Below are 22,824 nucleotides of genomic sequence, written 5' to 3' on the forward strand. Positions count from 1 at the left end.
ACAAATTTATTACCTCACATTGCTGGAGGTCAGAAGTGAGTTCAACAGCTTTACTGGGCTAAACTCAAGTTGTCAGCAGGGCTGGTTCTTTCTGCAGGCTCCAAGGGGACAAGCCATTTCCTTTGCCTTGTTCAGCTTCTGGAGGCCACCTGCTTCCCTTGCCTCATGGCTATTTCTGTCTCACTCCAACTATTGCTTTGGTCATCACATCTACCCTCCTCTCTGATCGCCTGCCTCCCTGCTGTAAGAACACTTGTGATTGCATTGGGCCCACCCACATATTCCCAGATCATCTTTCCATCTTAAAAATCCTAAACCACATCTTCAAAGTTCTTGTTTGCAATGGAAGATAACATATTTACAAGTTTCAGGCTAGGATATAGACATCTTTGGGGCGTATTATTCAGTCTACCACATGGCACATAAGAAGACTAACCTTTCTGTATGAAAAGCAAAGTAAAAGGTGACTTCTACTCTCTTAAAGCAATAATTGGTCCTTATGTTCATGTTTCCACTAGGATTTAAATTAAATCAGTTCCTCAGGGCTCTCGAAAAATGTTTAATGTTTTGAAAACAATCACTGCACTTTGGGTTTTCACTATGTCACTGGAACCTGAACAGAAGACATGTGAAAGAGAAGAAATTTAGATTAAAAGTAATTCAATCCATTTGTTTCAATCCATTTCAAAATCTGCTCTTTTTCTGGCAAGACTTAATTAATATACCGAATTTGGTGTCAAAATGAAAAAAAGAAACACACTGTACATCAAAACCCAGCATGTCTGTTTCACCTGTACTTGCTAAAGACTGTCAAGACATAAAAAAACATATATTTATGAATCGATGTTTGAAATATCTTCCCACTGCTGAGCATTCATATGTTAATTTAAGTAATTCTCATATGATTTGCTCTAGTCACTCAATGTGACTCATTAGCCCTGTAATCTTAGTTGCTTACACTATAAACTCATTTTCAGGTCTGTAAAATGAGGATAACATATGTACTGCTCTTACATTAGTAAGGATTAAATGAGATGATGTAATGTGAAATCTATGCAAGATTTAGCCAGAAGGGAAAGTTAACAAATATAAGCAACTACTCTTATCATTTAATCTTCAGTTTCACATCTGAATATTTTAAATAAATCATCCCCCCCACCCCCGCCAATAACCTTCACAGATCACTGAGAACTTGAAACCCAGAAGCCAGAGTGATTGTGGTTAAGTTAAAATATTAGGTCCTATCAGATCTGTCCTCTGGTTTCCATCTCACACTAAGGGAAAGCAGAGATTCTTACAATGACCTAGAAGTTTCTGCAGCTCTCTGGGGGCAATTACTCCTCCTCCTCCTCAGTCCTTTCCCATGTTGCCTTTTCTGCTGATGCTGGGGATGCCACTTCCTTCCTGCCTCAGGACGTTTATCCTAGCTCTTCCCTGTCTGGAACACTTAGCCCCAGGAATTTAATGGCTTCTTCCCTCTTTCAAGTCTTAAGCAAGAGGCTTTACCCAATGAACATTTTCACTTTCTGCTTGGTTTTTCTCCAAAGCGCTTATTCCATTTCTATTATATGTTATAAATTACCTATTTATCTTATCTATTGTCTGTCCTTTTCACCCATCTATAAACTCTAAGAAATCAGGAAGTTTTATCTATTCACTGCTCCATCCCTTTGCCTAGAACAATGTCACAGAGATACAAGATATTCAGGTGCCCTGTTTAAATTGATGCCTTCATTTTCGTTCTATTGAGAGCAGACCAGAGCCCAGTCATTCACTGCAAACTTCTACCATCATATGAATAGTATGCCCCCCTCTGCTATCCTCCTTGGCAGAAGCAGGTAGTTTGTGGGCTTCCAAAAATTTTTATATGTACTTAGATTATATACTTTACTTCTCAATTATCACAAAGCAAGACCAAACATGACTGGAATATCTTCTCTAATTAAAAGAGCTGCAAACTGCTCATTGTAATTTGATAAATTTTTCTTCTCCCTCAGAACTGTCGTCTCCTGCTGTTAATGTCCTACTCTGTTTAATCACGTGTATCCCCTCTGACGCTCACAATGACTTTACAGGGGATATACTATAATCTCTATTTTACCAATGAGGGAGTAGAGACTAAAGGAACCTGGCAGGTGGTTAGAAAGTCCCATGAGGAGTGGTCTGAACTTAGAGATGTTTCACTCCAAAGTCTATGTCCCTGGAACTCTGCTATATGGCCCCTTCAACAGAAGACTGGGCATTATTTCAAAGAGTCTTGAAGTTTGAAACAGCATTATTTTCTTGAATCCTCAGAGACAGATTAGTATTTGAAATATGTGTGAAATTATTTCTATTCTGCACAATTTCCCATAAAGACGAATGCCTTGTTTTTATGTTTTTATAATATGTGCAAACTCCAAATATAGCTTTGCAGCAAAACATTCTCTTTATCACTGTAGAAGGCAGTCATCACTTCTGTGTTAAAGGGATAGCATAAGAATCATCAGTATATCCACTTAAATTTAAGTTGGATCCAGGTAGAAACTGATTTATGAAATTGACTAAGTTATTGAGTCAACTACTGGCAGAAAGCCGGTCTCAAAGGAATCTAGACAAGAGTGAAAACAAAAGAAGGATAGGAAAAAAGCATTTGAGTCAACATCGATTCTCTGTACTAAAAAAGAAATTAAAATAAAAATGGAGAAAACATCCTGTGTGAGGGGAAAAAAACTCATCAGGATGAATACCAGGTCTCATATAGTGCTCTCAGAGTTAGAGTTGAATTGCCATCAGTGGATTTTGGAGGGGTTCATTATTTTGACAAATCAATGTGCATATTGTATGATGTTAAAGAAAAAATGCTCAATCAGAAACAGCATTACTTGAAGCCCAGCCAAGAAGGTTACTAGTTTATAAGAGCACAGCCTATATTCTGTTCCTGCATTTTTATTGACATCATTATTTTGGCCTCACAAACATTTTCTAAAATTTATTCCAACTTCTTCCTTTCTTGGCTTTCTGAAAAGTATCAAAGCTCAACTTCTCCACTTTTATAATATGCTCTTCAGCTTAGAATATTATCTTTAATAGTTCTCTCTTAAAAAGTTGCAACCTAATCATAACAGAAAGAGACCATCATGTTGATTTGACTATATTGCATAAATCACTTCCAACAATCTCCAAGGATTTTTGTAGCTTGGGATTCACATCATTCCCCTATTTAAAAAATCTAAAATATACCCCTAATATTTGCCCGATTATAGTTTTACTGAGGATAGTAATCATGTGCCTAACTGGCAAATCACTTTATCATGTTCTTCATACTGTACTTGTTGATTAATAACTGTTTAGTTGACTATATTATAATATACAAATAAGTGAAAACTAGAAAAACTAAAGACTTCAAGGTAACAATTATACATCAAAAACCACAAAATCTAATATGAAAGACTAATTTATTTCTTATCCAGAGTGACTATTCAGGAGGAATTGCCCTTTTCTTCATTTGCAATTGATACAGAAACCAGTTCATGTACGTTATAGTAGAATCAGTACACCAGTCTTACTTAACCCTAATTCCTCTGTGTTACAGACCAGGGAGATGTGGAAGCACGTCGTACCCTCAACTGAAGTCATTAACTTCCAGTCTCTTAGAATCAGCACCTGTTCCAAATGTTGGAGAATGTTGGCCCAAACTATTTCTGCAGAGTTCTGTTATGAAGATTGAGATTTTCTGATTGGCCTTGACACAGTGAGGAAAGACATTCAAAACTACTGTGGACAAGGGGTGGAAATTTTTTTTGAGAGAGAGGGAGGGCACGTGAACAGAGGAGAGGGGCAGAGAGAGAGAGAGAGAGAGAGAGAGAGAGAGAGAATCTTAAGCAGGCTCCACTGCCAATGCAGAGCCTGACTCGGGACTTGATCTCACTACCCTGGGATCATGACCTGAGCCAAAATCAAGAGTGAGACGCTCAACCAACTAAGCCACCCAGGCACCCTAAGAGGTGGAAATACTTAAGGGATCAAGTAAATTCCACCAGAATGTTAATAGGTTTTATTATAAGTTACATTTATTTTGAACAGAACCAACTAGTCAAAACCAAAAATGTACTCATTAGAAACCCATTTTCAAGGCATATCTGTGTGCAGTGAAAATAGGTACCTCCTGAAACACAAAGAACAAATAAAAATAGTTGACCTACAAATGTGAAGCATCACAACATGGATAGGTGATTTACTTTAACCTTCAGACACTATAATGAGGCTTAAATTCACAAACAATTCCAGCTGTAACTGTTAATTTACTCTTTTGACATTGGTGATATCACCACCCACAATGACTTACTAGATTTGGATTAAACATATGTTCATTTTAATTTGAGGACCATCTCACTAAGATGATCCTAATTGCTAATTTTTTGGCAATTTTGCTACCTTCACTTAAGTGCTTGGTATTTAATTGTCTACTTAATCCTCCTAACAAGAGCATTAGCACTTATCTCGAGGGGTTATCTTGAGGCCTATTGAGTTGATATATGTAAAGTGTTTAGATCTTGGCTCATAATAAGATTTCAAAAAGTGCTATTTGGTAAGCGGAATTATTATCCACATTTTAAAGTTAGAGAGAACTCCTAAGGTTATAAATCTTCCAGAATCCATGTTCTTGTCCACAATTCTGTGCTTAGTGTGAATTGTCTGAAATTAGAAATCATGAGTGTAAGAGAGGACACCCATATCTTTAACATCCAATTCCCTTCCCCTACAGTTCTATTCGCTTGATATTACTTTTCACTAACTTCCATTTCATACCCTCTCTGATAGCACGTTTCCTTGCTTCAGACAGACCTTTGAGTCTCTCTGTGCACAAGCTATTTCTCACTTTCGGAACGATTTCCAGGGAAGCATATTGTGTCTTATGTCTAATTATTTGTTTCAATATCTACCTATTTCTGAAGCTTTCTGAAGCTTATTTCATCTTTTTTCAATCTCTAACCTATCTATATAATCCCTGACCTCTTAATATTCTTCACTTTTCCCCTTTGTATTGAGAAGTATGCTTGGAAACACCTCTGTTATTCTCTCTATTGGATTCTTAGGAAGTAGAAACTGTATCTGAAGTCTAAGTTGTTATTCTCTACAAAGTCCCAATTTATTATAGATGTAAGCTTCTAAGGATGCCAGCATTAGGAAGCTGCAATTTGGCCGACATGTTCCAAAACGATACTCTTATCAAGGAAAATTATTTTAAAAATTTGATCACAATATCCAAATTCCTAAATATACTAAATATTGTACAATTGTGAAAACTACTTTTCTCTCCATTGAATAGGTCTGAAGTTCAAAAGCAAAAGCGTACATTCTAGCCATTAATATTTCGTATATTGTGTGTCTAATAACTGAAGTAGAGCGTGCAATGACTCAAGTAATGCACAGTGTTCAAATAATAAATCACCTCAGTATTTAGAAAGTATTGTGCCATGAATCAAAACCTTCATTAGAATCATAAGATATTTCACTTACGTTACATCACAGTGACTGTGAAATATTACACACATTTTCAATACAAAGTTAGGTAAAAATTTCCCAATACTGGATTTACATTTTGTGCATATTACTATGTCAGTCCTACATCCTAGAAGGATTCCTACAGTAGAGAGTGAGTATGATTGCTGAAGAATAGCCCTGCTGCTCATTCTACACCAAGGACTAACGGGATATCAGGCAAATGATTTATCTTGTCTCCATCTCAATTTTCTCATCTGCAAAATGGGTGGGTTGACACAATCCTGACTTGTTTCTAAATTCTATCAAAAATCTCTATATATTCCACATAACTTTCAAAAGATTGGTAAAATATTATTCATGAAAATGATTGAACTTTGTTACCAGACAGCATATTTAATATCTATGATGTTCATACTTTATAATTGAAACTTTCATAATTGAAAATTAATGCTACAGTGCTACACTCAAGATAAAATTATATTTCATGCTATGCTACTCTAAGCAGTTTCATAATTTGTAATAAAACATTCAGCATGTTTTTATAAGCATTTCCTTGATCTTTATAGAAAAATAATCTCCATATTAAGAAAACTTTAGGGAAAAAACTGATAATGTACAAATGTTGCACATAACTTTCCATTGGGTATTTTTAAAAAAATTATATATTTAAGTGATTACAAAAATTAAGTACATTTCAGAGACACAGGAGTGTTTTATTCTATTATTAGGATGCAAATTTTCCTACCAAATTGACCTCCCCTTTGCTTCTGGGGGGCTCTATTTTCTACTTTCAATTTAGAAATACTGCATGAGGTAGGAGACATACCAGAAAGCAAACACAAATGTATCAGAGTAAATCATACCCATTTCCAAGCATGGATATTGGCACAGTTTTTATGAAGGCTATGTTTCTTTATAATGATCTCTACCCATATCAGTTCTGCTTATCAGTGCTTTTAGAAAACATATTCAGACAGGAAAGATATTCAACACTGAAGACCAAGATGCTAGGGAAGAAAAATGACTTATTGCAAATAATTCATTTCGGATAATGCAGGAGATTTATTCAACCAGACGCTCCTGAGTTCTGAAGTCTGACAGCTGAGCAAGACAGTAGCCATGGTTATCTGCCTCTGCGATGGCTGTCAAAAACAATAGCTTTTAAACACTTTTTTTTTAATGGAATTTTTTTTAATGGAAGTGAAAATATCAGGGAGAGTGGAAATCAAATTATTATTATTATTTTTTTTTTTTTTGCTTTTCCTTTCAACCACTTTAAAACAGATTCAGAGGTCATTTTGCTAAGGAATTTGCTAGTGACATACAAATAACTTCATAGTCAAAGTAGAATGAACAAAGATGATATAACTATAAACACATCAGCTCCCTTTCTGGATATTTCCTGGTTTATCTCATCATTAAATTTTTGCTTGGTTTAAGCTTGATGATTCCTGTTTAGGATACTTATTATACTGAATGAAAACATGATTTGAAAGGGAGAGCCAGAACAAAGATCGAAGTCACAAAGTATAAGAAGAAAGCCTCCATTTGGCTTACTGCTTTTCTTTCTTCCGTATTGATCTTTATTGTTTACTTACAGACTTTTAGAGCTAGAGAGAGAATGACGCAATTATCTAATTCAACTGTCTATTTTAAAGCAAAGGAATTATTGTTTCATTAATGAAATGTAAAAATCATTGCTGCACTACAGTAATTCAATATTTCCTATTATGAATGTTTCTTGGTTCTATCCCTAATATTGCTATTTATTCCAAAGAATATTCTTTTCAGCAAAGTAAACCTTAAAAGTGCATAGCAATTGGAAACATTATTTTTGAATATATTTCCAAGTAACACTGTCCACTTTTGAAGCCCAATGCTTGGGAACACATGTGCAAGTTTTTTTACAGCTACTCAGTGACCTTAGGACAGGTCACACCTCATCAAGCTGGTGACATTGTATGCTGCTCAGTGTCAGGCCTGCTGAATCAATCAGAAAAGACATAAACTGAAATATGGACTGTGTCTTGCTAGAATTAAAAATCAGATGTTACATCTGTTTTTTAGTTTGACATGTGCCCTTGATCTTCAGTTGTGAGAGCAACTTTGTTATATTTTTTATGGTTTAAAAAGTATTTACAGGTGTCAGACCTCAATAATTTTAAGCAAAGGGATTATTCCTTCACAATTCAAATAATCTCATAAATAAAATGCTGTTTATAAACTGCACCTTCTTGTTACAACTGGACTAGCCTCATAAAATAGGAAAATAGAGGTCTAGTCTTTTATGGTCCAATGTTTAAAAATTTATATGTACAAATATATGTAGATAGTTATTGTTTATATTTATCCATCCACATTTCAATATGTATTAATTATGTGGCAGGCTAAAGATTAACATATTGTGTGTATTAGTCAGAGCTTGTAAGCTAAACACAAAGTTTGATCATTTGTAGACTTACAAACCACAAACAGGCGTATACGATAATCAGAAACGGAGTTTTGTCTCGTTCTTTGTTCTGATATTAGTCCTGGGGAATTCATCCAGAATATCAAAGTAAAGTTTGGAAGGAAAAGGTAACCAGGAACTACCAACATCTGTGATCCATGTCTCCATTGTGGAGAAAAAAAGTTTTAGTGGAAATTTATAGGAAAATATCACTGTCAATAGCGTAACAAACAGGCAGGTAAGAGTGGGAGGGGAGGTGAAACTTAAGGTAACACTGTATTGAAGTAAATCTTATCTTACATTTTATTCCACTGGATTTATTCAAGCCTATTTATGAGTATTCTTTATTGGCCTTAATTTTTATCCCCAGTAATAACAGTCTTCAAACATACTATTTGCTAAAATCTGCATGGTTCTAAAGTGAACTATTTTTAGAAAACTACGTGCAACTTAATGGGAATAATTAGAACCATGAGGCCTCCAAGAAATGTTTTAATCCATTTAAACCTTTGGAGTTTTTAAAATAAGAACTCCTGCTATGCACAGATTATTGGGTCAATATTTATATTTAAATAGGGAGAAATATAATTGAAAACACAAACATAATTATGTTTGGCTACAGCATTTTACATTTTCCAAAATGTTTTAATGTACTCCGCCTGATTGGGATGTCACAACAACCGTATATTGTAGGTAAGTGAGTTATTATTGTACTCCTTAAGCATCTCCTGCATTGCAATTTCCCTCCCTGCTTTCATCTAGCACTGTATTTATTCTTTCCTCATGACAATGAAAGAAAAAAGCCTGAACCTAACCTGCTCGGGAAGTCATCAAACACTCATTTTATATGTATATGTGCCCCAAATTATAGTTGAAGTCTTAGCAACCTCATCTTGATCTCTGTTTTAAATATCTGAACACTAGTACGGCCAGTTGTAGGGGAAGACCATTCACCGCTAGTAGGGACATGATATTGGTTTCGTTTACATGCCTGGAAAAAAAAAGAAATATTTTATATGCATATCATATATGTGGCACACATCTGCATATATGTATGCTATCACTATTTATAAATTTAGAGGCGCCTGGGTGGCTCAGTGGGTTAAGCGTCTGACTTCGGCTCAGGTCATGATCTCACGGTCTGTGGGTTCGAGCCCCCGTCGGGCTCTGTGCTGACAGCTCAGAGCCTGGAGCCTGTGCCTCCCTCTCTCTGCCCCTTCCTGGCTTGTCCTCTGCCTCTCAAAAATAAATATTTAAAAATTTTTATAAAAATTAAATAAATAAATAAAAATAAACTACAAACTTACAAGTGCAAAATGAGCAGCAGAATTCAATAGGAGGAGGAACATATTATTCCCAGAATCGAAGAAATGTCTTTTTGATTTTGGTATTCTACCCACAATTGGGCAGAATAAAGAAACAAGAATTTCAATCTGAATTTCCTCAGATGCTGGCCTCGCTTAAAATTATAAGCGCTACCAGCTCGTTCAAATGCCTTGACAGTAAAATTACCAGTAGTCCAAAAGTGATTTCAAGATCTCAGGCTTCATCTAGATGTAGACTTCATCTAGATAACTAAAAATGAAACTAATATCGAGATGAGCAATACATAAACATATTGGCCAATACTATTCTCAGGGCACCACTGATGGTTTTCAAGTTAACAGAGAGACAGTCTGAAGCTTTCTGGTCCCAGTCGTCCTGAGGTTTCCTATATTAATCATGTGTCTGACTAATAGAAGCCTGGGACTCAAATATTTGCAGTATATGGGATATCATGCCCAGGTATTAAGTTATACCTGTAAGGTTTACCTGAGAGCTGGAGGAAAAATGAAACTTGCAACTTTGTCTTTCTAAATACCTACTAAAGGCTGTGGGACTAGGAACGGGGGCACAAAAGGGCCCAACATTCACAGATGTTAAGTCTCTGAGAGATCTTATCTTAGAAAGGCTGAAGACAGCACAAGATGCCGGATTTCATAAGAGGATCTGATCATGACAGGAGAACTCACCATATCCAACCACCCAGGAAGTATTTTGAGCGCTCCAGGATGAAAGGGTCGGGAAACAGAGATGGGTTTAGCATGAAGCAAATGAGGTTTAAGCTTTGGGGGCCCTCAACGTGCTAAGAGCGTCTAAAGAAGTGTTCACATGGTCATGAATTTTTGGAAATTCAGCAAAAATAAGATATTTAACCCTAACCATTAAAGACTACCATCTCTTTCCATCCCAGCCTGCTCTGAAGTTGGAGTCATTACAGGCACGTTTGAGATAGAGTGAAGTAGAAGTTAAGTCAGGAATACATTTATAGCAAGCTTAATGAAGTTTAATGAGATATATTTCTTTGGTTCGCAGGCATGTTTGCCTTAGGTTATTGTCAGCTGGGAGAGGCTTTAAGGAACACACCGTTGTGTAAACATACCCAGTTTCATAACACAAGCATACAAGTCCAAAGGTCAAGTCACAATGTGAGCAAATGCTATAGCACCTGGGACCAGAGCACATGGGTAGAGAAGACAATGTGAAATGTACACAGCCAGAAGGTAGACTGTGGAAAATATCCTAATCGTTAGATGAGTTAAAACTGTAAACAGAGAATTTGATTCACATTGATATCTAGTCAAAGAATTGACTTGTGTCAAGAATATGCTTTCTGGATAAGTGTATATAATTATAAATGCACTATGGTGGTTTTCTTAAATTCTAAAACCTGGCATGGTGGTAGCAATTGTAAGTGGTGAAAATACCTCTAAACACAAATTTTAATCAACTATCTCAGAGGAAGGGCTGAATTAGCTTTCTGTATCGAAAATACTGTATTTCTTATGTAAAGAAGTATTCAAAGAGTATCAGCCCAAGAGGAGAAGAAAATAATATCTTAGAGGTGTGGAGATTTTGTGATATCTTCGTCATGAGTCAACTTTTTAAAATGTGATGTGGGTTTTGATTTGTATATCAATAGTTTCTTTCATAGCTAAATCTGAATTCATACTTTTGTATCCTTTTCTCAAAGAGTTTCTACAAAACTGAATAAACTTCAGGCTCCACAAAACTTCTATCTTCCTCCAGGTGGTGTATTAATAATATATTGATTTAATTTATACCTGAATCAGGCTGCTGAATAAGGCTCTTCCAATAGTTTGAGATTTCTACTAACACCCCAAAGCTGAGGACTATTGGTGCTAAATAGCACACATTGTTGAGACTGCCCACATACACATCTCCATGTGCCTACTGAAGGCTCTGTCTGCTGCTGCAAACATTATATACCCTTCCAGGCTTAGGTAAAATCAGACTAAAAAGTTCAAAGAGAATGAGTAAGAATCAAGAGTCATTAATCTAAGGAGAGAATATAATGTGCTTTTCTCCTCCACTTCAGGTCCACCTTCCAACCCTTCTCCACCTCACCCCCAGCACCCACAATCCCGCCCAGACAGGCTGACCAGTATGGGTGCATCAACGGGTGCTCATGCCCTCTGGCTCTCTCTGGGTGCCACTCTTATGGAGAATGAACAGGAGATGGGAAAGAGGAAGGAGAGTTATGGTGTTACCAAAAGCTGGCTGTTCCTAGCAGTGAAGGACACAACTCATGTTGGTTACCTTCTCTACACAGCTCTGCCTTCAGCTTCAGTAACCACTTTCTCCCTAGTATTTCAGTCTTAGGGATAGTTGTTGCAGTTTTGGAGTGGTGGTGGGGGTCCAAAGCTGATGGCCAAGAAAGAATTCTTGAGAGGTCTTTGGTGCAAAAAGATTACTTTATTAAAGCATGGGGACAGGACCCCATGGGCAGAAAGAGCTGCACTGGGGTTGTGAGGAGTGGCTGATTATATAGCTGGGAGTTGGTTAGGGAAGGGGGTAGTAAAGACAAAAGGGAGGTTTCCAAAAGGACTTTCATATGCTAAAGAGGACTCCTAAGATACTAGAGGCCTAGCTATTGTCAGGCTAAGATATTTTTCCCTCTAGCAAAGCATTAACTTTTAAAAACAGTAGGGAGTTTCTGGAAAAAAAGTTCTAATCCCCTCCCTCAAGTACTTGTCAATGGCAGAAAGTTATCAAGAAATTTCGTTTTGTCTATATTTTCTTCTTGCCTTTGTTCCCCACATCACCATGGAGGGGAGGGTGATGTTAAGGCTCCAGGAAACTGAGTCTATAGGTTTCTGGATATTGCCTTTTTTCTTGTAAATCATTAAAATAGTTGCAAACTGATGGAGACTAATGTCCTGTATGACTTTGGTCTCTATCAGTTAACCATTTGTTTTTCCCTTTCCTTTGTTCTTGGGCAGCTAGGAGTGCCTGAGAAATATCACACCTATCCCACTTGGTGGGGGAGGTGGGGGTTTGAGTGGTGACAGCTTGCCTTTTGCTCCCTCATCAAAGTGACTGTAAGAGTTCAAGGGTATTGAATTTTCCCTTTTGGTCTTCTTATATCCTTCCTGTATCTTTTTAAACACTCATTTTTTCATGAATGAGTGAAATTTATTGTTTTACTTTGATCATTTTATAACAAGCTTTTATTTTCTCATCCTTAGGCTTTGCCAGGTGAGTTCTTTTTTCTAATTTTGTGTGTGTGTGGTGAAATGTACAACATTGACTACCTTAACCACTTTTAAGTACACATTTCAGTGGTATCAGTTTCATTTGTATCCATTATACAACCATTGCCATCATCCATTTCTAAAACACTTCACATCTGGAAAAACTGAAACCCAATACCCATGAAACAATAACTCCCCATTTTCCTTCCCCCTGACTCCTGGCAACCATCACTTTACTTTCTGTCTCTAAAAAGACAATTCATAGAATGGGATAAAATATTTATAAATCATTTATCTGATTAGGGATTAATATCCAGAATATATGGAAAACTATAAAAACTCACCAACAAAAACAGACACTTCAACTTATAAAACAGCAAAAGGCTGTTTTGAATAGACATTTCTCCAAAGAAGACATGCAAATGACCAAACAAGCACATGAAAAGCCCTTGAACATCAGTGATCAGTAAGATCATGCAAATCAAAAACCACAATGAGATATTACCTCACAACCCATTAAAATGGCTACGACAAAGGAAAAAAAAAGGTACAGGTGGAGATGTGGAGAAATTGGAATGTGTGCACTGTTGTTCGAATGTAAAATGGTGCAGCCACTGTGGAAAACAGTATGACAGTTTCTTTAAAAAGTTAAAATACAGGGGCACCTGGGTGGTTCAGTTAGTTAGGTGTCTGACTCTTGATTTTGACTCAGGTCATAATCTCACGGTCGATGGGTTTGAGCCCATTGTTGGGCTCCACACTGCCAGTGCAGAGCCTGCTTGAGATTCTCTCCTTCCGGCCCTCCCCTGCTCTCTCTGTCTCCCTTTCTCAAAATAAATACACTTAAAAAAATACATAAATAAAAATAAAAATACAATTACCATATGACCTACCAATTCCACTTCTAAGTATATACTCAAAACAATTGAAAGCAAGGCCTCAAAGAGACATCTGTATGCCCACATTCCTAACACGTTGTTTATGACAGCCGAAACATAGAAGCAACCCATGCCCATTGATAGATGAATGGATAAACAAAAGGTAGTCTATATATACAATGAAATATCATTCAACCTTAAATAGAAAGTAAACAGTTTGTCTCTTTTCAAGTTTTGTAAACTGCTTCTCACTTGACCATTTTGAATGTGATATCTATTTCCTACTGCCACTTAAACTAATGTCTACCAAAACCACATGAGGGGGTCTTCAAGAAAGCTAATCTCTTTGAGTGGTTATCAGTAAAAAGGGGAAATGGATCTTTGAATAACTTTGGATTTCCAGTTTGTCAGTGGCCTTGCTGGTCTTCCTTCTATGCTTCCGGGTCTCCTGCCAGAAGGGGTTCCTCAGACGACTCAGAAGAGCTCACACAGGAACACATTCCCTGCAGCAGGGAATTGAGCCCTGGGAGGTCACCAGCAGAGCTTCCTAAGAGGATGCATGTGCCGTAGGAGAGGACCCCGATTTGAGCTTCTGTCACTCGCAGAAGCAAAGCAGAACCCCGAGAATCAATCAAGAAGAAATTGCTTATTATGTGCTCAGTTACACAAAAGATGTTTTTCTCTTTCCTTTCCTCCTTTCCAAGCTCCAACACTCTGGAGGATCCAGAGGTGATGAGAGTAGGGATACCAGATAAAATACATGATGCCTAGATCAATTTGAATTTCAGATAAACGGTAACAACAATGAGCATAGCTGTGTACTATGAAATACTTGGATTATACTTATAATAAAAATAATTTGTTTATCCAAAACTCAAATCTAACTATTTTTCTTTTGTGTCTAGTTTTGTTTTTGATAAATCCGACAGCCCAATCTAAGACGAGGAGACAGTGTCTCAGGATTAGAGCTTTCCCACCCCTACCCCCAACATCATTTTTTTTAGGCTGATCAGTAAGGGGAGGACAAAAGGAGAGTTTTAGATCAGAAATGAGATTGAAATGCTAAACTATTCTGGACCATACTAGCCTTTTTTTCTATGAAATTGAGAAAGTTCTAGAGTCTACATAAATCTCTTTAAATGGTGACAAGGAGAAAAGTAACACATATTCATGTTTTTGGGCCCCACCCCACCAATTTCAGGTTTGTCCAACAAGAAAATTAAACTCAAGAGCTTGATAAAATGTCCAAATATAACCTTGGGTTGTCATTAATTCTACTGTGAAGACTGTCTGTCTACACACAGACTAACGACTACCATCCCTAGAAATAGATACAATGTGTTTTTGAAATAATGGCTGGCTGTGAAAACAGATGTAAGAGTTTTTATGTGGGTTCTCAGACATCAGTGCAGGCTTGGGAAACACCAGATAGCTGAGATGGTGATGAAAATGGGGACTTTCCGATCCCTTCTTAAAAGCCCCTGTGCAGACCTAAAGTACTTGGCTGGAGGTTCAAGTGGAATAACATGAATGCAGCTTTGATAGAGCTTGCTGACCATGCTGATTCCTCTGCGGTGTCCAGGAACTCTTATAAAGAAGGATGTATAGAAAGTGATCCTTAAATCCCACCTCAGATGCTCAGTATTTTTTAAAAAGACTGAATGAACCTCTTCCTAAAGAAAGAATATCTCTGTAAGAATGTCCTACATCTCACAACCTGGCATCCCTCCCTAAAATGGGCACACCACCAGAAACACAATCTCATTTCACAGAAGGGACAGAAAAGTGTGCAGTCCAGTCTTTTGTGGTAACCAGGAAGACATAAAAATAGAAGTAATTCTGAACTTGTCCCACGGGGAAGACACTTTGGAGCCCTAGTTAGAATAGGTTGTTTAGATGTGAGCCCACTCTTCTCCTGAAGTTAATGAAGCTCATTTGGGAAGAGGGAAAGAGGGAAGAGATAAAAAGTCTTTACAGTCACCAAGATCTGTGGCAGGGCTATTTGGTGATGCTTTCCATGGCTTGAGACTCAGTAAATCAGACAGGCAGACCCTGCTTCTATGAGTGAGTGCTCAGGTATCAGAGGTCAACTTGGTAGATCTTATGAACTGATAGGATTCTACCTGAGAGTGAAAGATAATACAGAAGGCCTAACTCGTAGGGATAGAGATACATTGTCTTCCACAAGCTTGTCAGAGAAGCCCTTTCTGAGAAGGTAGCATTTAGGATAAGAAGTCAGCCTTGCAAATAGCAAATGGGAAGAGCAACCCAGACAGTTGAAACAGTGCAAGGTAGGATTCAAGGTCAAAAGGAGCACGACATACTTGAGGTATGAATAGAAGTGCATTGACTGGGAACGTGGTGAGAGAGCAAATGACTCAAAGGAGTTAGGGAGGTAAGCTAAAAGTCGAGCAAAAAAAAAAAAGAATAAATGAGCAAATAAATGTGCGATTACTATAAAGCATATCTGCATTCCACTTATCAAATTCGGGAAGAAAGGATCCTCTAAGTACAAAGTGAGTAGTGACTGTTTTATACAGAAAAGGAAGGCAAAATCAATCCTCAGAACCTGCAGAAATAAAAGAATTTAAAGTCTTGGAGAAAGACAACACGAACGTGAGAAGTAGATACAGGGCTTTGCAGTAAGGAAGACACCCTTCTCCCCACCTTTCAAGAAAGCTGATGAAGAAGAAATTTCCCCCCAAGGTTCCCACACTGGGAAAGCACCAATACAAAGAAAAGCCCCCTTGTTTCTTTCCATGGACAGTGGAAAGTTTCTGCTTTGTTTTTGCTTTTGTGTTTGTGTGTGTGTGTGTGTGTATTTTAGTGAGATAAAAGCTATTTACTGACACTGAGTAAAACATATACAAAGAATTCTGAGGAACAAGCTGAAAACTTTCCCTTGCTTATTTTCTCACACAGAGACCCATATTGCCCTGAAGGCAGGATGTACCAGTTTTCCTTTCTGGAAAAGCAAACAGGCAGTAAGCTTCACTGAGAGAGCAGATTTTGTCCTTAAAGACCTGCAGGGCAGACATCCTTCTAGTGAGTGGTAGTAGGTATGGTCGCCCCCAGTGTCAAGACAGGGCCAGCTAAGGGAATCGAGGGCACAGAATAGTGTCTGTGAAACTTCAAGACCATGGCTCAAAACATGTTAAGGGATATCCTGTGTGCTTAAGATTTTCTTACCAGGGAAAGAACACCCCTTAATTGGCTTTTGAGAAGACAGTAGTCATTCCCACTGACAATAAGTATGACAGAGTCATAGTGAGAAGAATTATTTAGATAACTATGACCATAACTGTCAATTTCTAGACTAAGTAGAATTTAGTCTTCAAAAAAGAGATCTTTCAATCACGAAATTCTGGAACTGGAAGATGACTGGAAGTACAAGTCATTAATCTCCCTATTTTTCAAATTAGGAAAATGAAACAGAGACAAAGCAGGTGATTTAAAGACAGCTATAACAGGTGCAAGGTCTATGAGTTTCATGCGCTCTCCCCCTCATTCTTCTTACCGCTCCCAAGGGCGGTATAAACGAGACTCCTATGACCCCCGAAGAGTGTAAAGGGAGTCCAAGCACAGCATGACTCTTTGTGAATTTAATCAGTGGAAGTTTTCATCTATTTACTTCTTGCAAGAGAAAAACTGGGGCAAGGGTATGCTTAACATCTCCTTCTCTGAGAGTACATAGCCATGTGTACATGTTGCCTACGGAAGTCTACCGTAGCTAGCTCAGTGTACTTGGAGCAGAAGCGAGCATTGGTCAGAGGAGAAAATGAGTAAGACTCTAGACTCAGAGACATAGGTTTGTAACAATGCTTTGCCAACAAAATGTACTTCAGGGAAAGTAGTCGTTCATTTTTAATTAAATCACCCTTTTATTTGAAGGGCAGATACATCCGTTTTTTAAGTATAGAGAGTAAAAGAAAATTTTAAAATATAAAGAGCTTAAAAAGGGGCAATAATTCAGAAATAATTACCAGGATCAGTAATTTTAAGAGTTTGGGACTCTGCACATTTCTGATGTCAAAATTTCAAAGTGAATTTTAGAACTCCTGTATCTCAGAGCGTATTTAATACCTTTGCAAATAATCAGCTCTTGTTTTTATTTGTATTTCACTATCAAGAACATGCTTTTCTCCCTTGAAGGTGCAATTAAAAATAATGATAATAATAATAATAATATATGAACTGCTGTTTTAGATAGTGTGATCTCTTAAAAATGTTATCATCTCTCTGACTCACTCTATTCCATTTCAATCTATAGTTCTGTAAGCCACAAAATGATGTGGTAGGCAGAATAATGGACCCCCAAGAGAGCTCTAGGTCCTAATCCTCAGCACTTGTGACTATGTTACTTTACATGGCAAAGGGGAATTATCTGTGCAGATGGAATTAAGGTTGTTGATCAGCTGACTTCAAAATAGAGGGATTGAGGCACCTGGGTGGCTCAGTCGGTTGAGCATCCAACTTCGGCAGGGGGCGGTCATGATCTCACAGTTTGTGAGTTTGAGTCCTGTAAATCGGGCTCTGTGGTGACAGCTCAGAGCCTGGAGCCTGCTTCGGATTCTGTATCTCCCTCTTTCTCTGCCCCTCCCCCCACTCATGCTCGCTCTCTCTCTCTCTCTCTCTCTCAAAAAAAAATACACATTAAAAAAGTTTTTAAAAATAAAATAGGGGGGTTATTCTGGATCATCCAGAAGGGCCCAATTAATCACAAGGCATCCTTAATTGTGGAAGAGGGAAGCAGAAGAGTCAAGTGTCAGAATTACACAATGTGAAAAAGACCTGCATAGCCATTGCCAGCTTTGAAGACAGAAGAGGCCCGAGCCAAGCAATGTCGGGCATTGTCTCCAAGAGCCTCCAGAAAGGAACTCAGCCCTGACCTCCTCTTGATTGTAGCCCAGTGTGACCTACATTGGACTTCTGACCTCTAGAAGTCCAAACAACGAGACTAAGATGATAAACTTGTATTGTTTTAAGCTACCAAGTACGGTAATTTGTTACAGCAGTCACAGAAAACTAATATACATGACAAGGGAATATAAAATCACCCAGGTTTGCAAACAATATTAAATAAGTTAGAGTTAAGAAAAATAATTGAATTTGGAAATTAACTTCTCCACAATTTCATGCCACACTTTCCAAAAGGAAATTAACAAATTCAGCTTCTAAAAGAACATGAAAGTGGTGTTGTTTGCACAGAATACACAACTTGTTTAATGTTATTTTACCCTAACCATATTCTCTATTCTTCATTATTATTCCTTTTAAACTTCTGAACTGTCTATTATAAATTAAAAATAAAACTAATCTGTACCATTTTAGTTAAGTATTCTAATCAATCACTCAATATTTGTTGAGTTCTCTCTGCGCAGCTGTTCTCAGAGAATTTACTGTTTATGTTAAGAGATTAGCTTTTATTTTTTAACATAAAAAGAGTGGTACAATAAAAGTAGGAATTTTACAAATGAATTTTACAAATTCCATTAGATGGAATGATTTGAGAATATTCTAATAAATATTCATGGAACTATTAACAAAAAGGTATTTTTATTCAAGACTTTAAGGAGTAGTATAAAGCTTAGTCTGAGATAGATCTGCAAACTTTCAAAAACCAGCAATACAACAACAGCTCTTTTAAACATGTGATATAAATATCGGTGCTTAATTTTTAGAAAAATAGTTTGATTTACATTTGTATTATAAAATAATGAATATCAATCATTATTAATAAACACATATGACTCTATTTGAATAGTCTTATCCTTAAAAGAGAAAACTTAGCATTACTCACCACATACTACAAAATCTCTGATTACTTGGACATTTTTGCCTTCGCATATGTTGTGTTTATTATCGCTATCCTTTATGAGAATTTATTTTCAAATTACAAAAGCAGCACATGTTCATTTTAAATAGAGAATAACATAAATATGGTAAAAGAAAAAAATGACAAATCTTGTCTTCTCCAATCATTGTCTCCATTAAGATACCAATATTAATAGCTTGGCATACGTTCTTATTAACATTTTTGTATGTTAACATAAACTAATCAATGTGTGTTCCTAAGTATTAGAGGGTGTTATTGTTGTTTTTACAAAAGTATGAACTTTCACTATACAAATGAGTCTTTTCTTGAGTCTGTTTTCCTTTTACTAATGTTTCACGGATGTCAGTATTGTCACTAGCTGCATAACATTCCATAGTTTGGACAGTAACACAGCATAATTTCTTCAACATTTCTCTATTGAGGAATATTTTAGATTGTTTTCAATTTTTATCACAGAACACAATGTTGATTCACATGTCTTTTTTGTATACACAAAATATTTACGGCTTATGTTTTTCAGATAGATTCTACAAAACACACTGCTGTGTTACATGTATACTCTTAATTTTAATAGGGGCGCCTGGGTGGCTCAGTCAGTTAGGCATACGACTTTGGTTCAGGTCATGATCTTACGGTTCGAGGGTTCAAGCCCTGCATAAGGCTCTGTGCTGAGAGCTGAGAGCCTGGAACCTGCTTCAGATTCTGTGTCTCCCTCTCTCTCTGACCCTCCCTTGCTCGTTCTCTCTCTCTCTCTCTCTCAAAATAAAAAGCATTAAATATGTTTAATTCTAATAGATATTACAGATTAAATTCAAGAGTCAGATTACATTCCCAGAGTTGTGGCAATTTGACTCACAGACAGTACATGAAAATATGCATCTTTTTACCATCTAAATAACTGGATGTTTCAATCTTCCGATTATCAACAAACTTATGGTTGAAAATGGAATCTCATTGATCTTTTAATTGAATTTCACTCAAATTAAGCATCTCTTCCTATATTTCTTTTCCATTTGCATTTCTATTTCTGTGGAGGCCTGATTTTGTCTTTTGTTCCGTTTTTGTACTGAATAGCTTTCCCTTTCATTTCATTCTTAATTGGTAGGAGCTTTTAATATTTAGAGATATTTGTACTTATTCTACCATATGTCTTATAAATATTTTCTCTCAAATAATTTTTATATTTTGATGTTTTATTGTGTCTTTTCCACATAGAAAATTTTAATTTTTATATAAAAAATTTGTCATTTTTTTACTTCTGAGGCACCACTGTAATTTTTTATTGAGAGGAAAGTAGTAATTAAGCATTTTGCGTTAGTCCTAATAGTTTTCCATTCATTTCTTAATTCACTAAATTCAATATTAAAAACATCCTGAAACTTGCTTACGTACCAAACTCTCTAACATTATAGTTTACCAAAAATTATTTTCAAAACAAAGTAATTCCTAAATTTAAAAATTCCTAATTTAAAAATTCCTAATAATTTTTTAAATGACATACATCTATAGAATTTGAATTTAGAGATTATCATCTTTATTGTTGATAATTGACATTTGCTGAGTTAGTAGCAGTGTCACTGGCTAAATTGCTCCCTAGAACATTCAGAATATTCTGTCATTATCAATATGAAATGTTGCACCTTTAAAATAAGACACAATAAACACATGTATCCATGTGTTTGTCTGTAAACAAATGAATAAATGTAGAGATAGATTAACAGCTTGGAGCCAGATAAATTAGCAGGGATGGTAGGGATAATATGTGAGAAAAATTCAGTTTAGTGTGAAATTTTGCCATATTCTGTTACCTGAATCTTCCTAAATCTATCTATCTCCTTTATGGTAGTATGAAGGTCTGAACACCATTACATGAGAGATTAGGAACTGGCATCATTCTGAAAACCCATTACACCGCTGTATCTCATTCAGTTGAATAGAATGCAAAAGGTCGGCCTGGCATTCACATTCTCTTTTCTCCAAGGAAAATCCACTGATTTCAGAATTCTCATCAATCAGCTCTAGAAGCTGAGCAGAGCTTTTGACATCTTTGTGAAACAAAAGGGGATAAGTCTTGGACTTAAAGGTCCTGGGAGTACGCAGCTACCTGAAGGACAGCACCATTCTCCTAGTCTGCCCTGGGGTGTGACCTGGAAGCCGTGGAGGTGCTGGTCCTGGCTGGATACCATGTGCATAAGGAGAACAAGCTGAGTCTGGCACCCCCGGGGACCTGGTCTGGCAGGTGTGCAAAGGACCCGCTCCGGGCTGGCTGCCCGGAGAGCAGAAGAATCTTGTGGCCTCTTCCCCTGAGCACTTGGGCAGGAGATCCCAGAGACTCAGCCAGCACCAGGGAGGTACCCTCACTCTGCATACAGCTGAGGTTGCCCGGCCAAATCTCGAGGTCCCCAAAGATGCTGCAAAGTGAACTTCAACTACAACCTGGAGCAGGCAGATGAGCTAAAGCTGCAAATTGAGGAGATGGTGGAAGTGATACAGGGGAGTGGGGGTGACTGGTGGCTGGGGAATAAGAACAAGCAGCTGGCAGCCTTCCCATCCAACTTTGTGGAGTTGCTGGACAGTGGGCTCCTAAGCCTCAGGAACCCAGACATGCCTTCAGTCAGCCGTGGTCTCCAGTAGGCCTCCCAAGCTGAGCAGCCTGACCTATGACAGCCCTCTAGACTACCTGCAGACAGTCTTCCGCACTGAGATCTACAGGGTCCTGTCCAACTACCAGCCTGAGGCCCCGGAGGAGTTGGTGCTGTGGAAGAAGGATGAGGTAAAAGTACTGAGGAAGACCATGGAGGTTAAGGAAAGTGGTATCTCGGGAATCAGCTCCTACTAAGGAATCAAAGAAGATGCTGCTCAGAACAGCCCTCCCTACAGTCAAGAAGCTGGTGACAGTCCCCCACTGGGCACAGTACAGCCAAACCATCTGAGACACCCAGTGGAGCCAGTTAGGAGTGCCCATCCCAGACTCAGGCTCTAGTGGCAGCTTCCTCAGCGGGGGGTCCAGGCCACCCCGGCAGAAAGGGATTGAAAACCCAGGCTTCCTGGCAGTGCTCTGCAACCAATCACGAGAAAGGGCAGAGCAGCCTAGCAAAGGCCCCTCCTGTGAATAAAACCCCCACCCCAGAGAAGACTCTGTCTCCAGATAAGGCCCCCACCCCAGAGGAAACCCTGACTCCAGATAAGGTCCCCATCTCAGAGGAGGCCCTAACTCTGGAGTTCAAGGTTCTAGCCCCAGACAACCCCACCCTGGAGGAGAGCCTGACTGGACAAGTGCCCCCAGCTCAGACAGTGCCATTTCTGGGGATGAGGCCCCTGTCCCAGAAGTCCCACCTGAGGATGAAGCCCCTAGCCTAAAGATGGCCCTTCTTGGTGACAAGACCTCCACCCTAGAAAAGGTCTCGACCCCTGAGCAGGCGCTCTCTGAAGAGACCTTCACCAGAGACAACACTCAGTTCCATCACTTCTTTCTGGAGCAAGCCCTGCCAAAGTTCAAGTCTCTTGTAGCCAATAAGACTCAATCCCAAGAAGTCCACATGCCAGAGGAGCCCCACCTCTGCATGATGATGCACCATCTCTATCAGAGGGACAGCCCCCCCTTCCAGTCCAAATCCAATCCAGGGTCCATGCCTGCCC

The 22,824-nt window shown here is 38.0% G+C and overlaps 1 pseudogene; it reads left to right on the forward strand.

Moving 5' to 3' along the window:
- Window positions 1-17,045: 17,045 nt before the first annotated feature.
- Window positions 17,046-22,545, forward strand: LOC144616065 (uncharacterized; annotated as a pseudogene).
- The last annotated feature ends 279 nt before the right edge of the window (window positions 22,546-22,824 follow it).

Source organism: Panthera onca, chromosome B1 (genome assembly GCF_046562875.1).
Source record: "Panthera onca isolate mPanOnc1 chromosome B1, mPanOnc1 haplotype 2, whole genome shotgun sequence".
NCBI classification, from domain to species: Eukaryota; Metazoa; Chordata; class Mammalia; order Carnivora; family Felidae; genus Panthera; species Panthera onca.